Source organism: Halyomorpha halys, unplaced genomic scaffold (genome assembly GCF_000696795.3).
Source record: "Halyomorpha halys isolate HHAL.00 unplaced genomic scaffold, Hhal_1.1 Scaffold58.1, whole genome shotgun sequence".
Lineage (NCBI taxonomy): Eukaryota > Metazoa > Arthropoda > Insecta > Hemiptera > Pentatomidae > Halyomorpha > Halyomorpha halys.
This window is the reverse complement of record NW_027110919.1, coordinates 2572929-2573574: the sequence shown is the minus strand read 5'-3', so window position 1 is coordinate 2573574 and position 646 is coordinate 2572929.

The following is a 646-nucleotide window of genomic DNA, read 5'->3' as shown; positions in this document are numbered from 1 at the left end:
GATTTGAGTTTAATAAAAAAAATAATAGATTAATGATGATCATCTCATTAATGGAAGATTAAATATCAGTAATTAATCAATTAGTCAACACTAATGCAGTCACAGGTAGCACATCTCATTTCAACAGTAATAAAAAGACTAACTAAATTGGAACAGTGTCAGGGTAGTTCTTTACTCCAATCAGGAGCGCGACAACTTTAATATGCAGAGTCCTACAAACTATAATATTTATTTTCTGAATGACTTAAGGTAATCAACAGGAAAAAGTAACATTCTTGTTATTAATATTTGGAAAGTAACAAGCACCTAAAAAAAGTTAAAGATTTATAAAAGGCCCTATAAATAACAGAACCCTAATTTTTGATTACTTTAATGAAAACTATGTATAATTAGTAGTCAAAACTAATGAGTCTGCCAAGTATAGGTAGGGGGAATAAAAATATAGTTTATAGTTTTAAAAACGTTAAAAAAATAATTTTTCATTCGGAGCTCCGTATCTTTAAAGCTACCTACAACACTAGAAAACCTATTAGAACTTTATTTAAATTAGAGTAAATTTTCTAAAATATGAGCCATTGAAGAGCTGTTTGCGTTTAATATTTCCCAAAATACAGTTTTTTTTAAAAGCAACGTATATATATATATA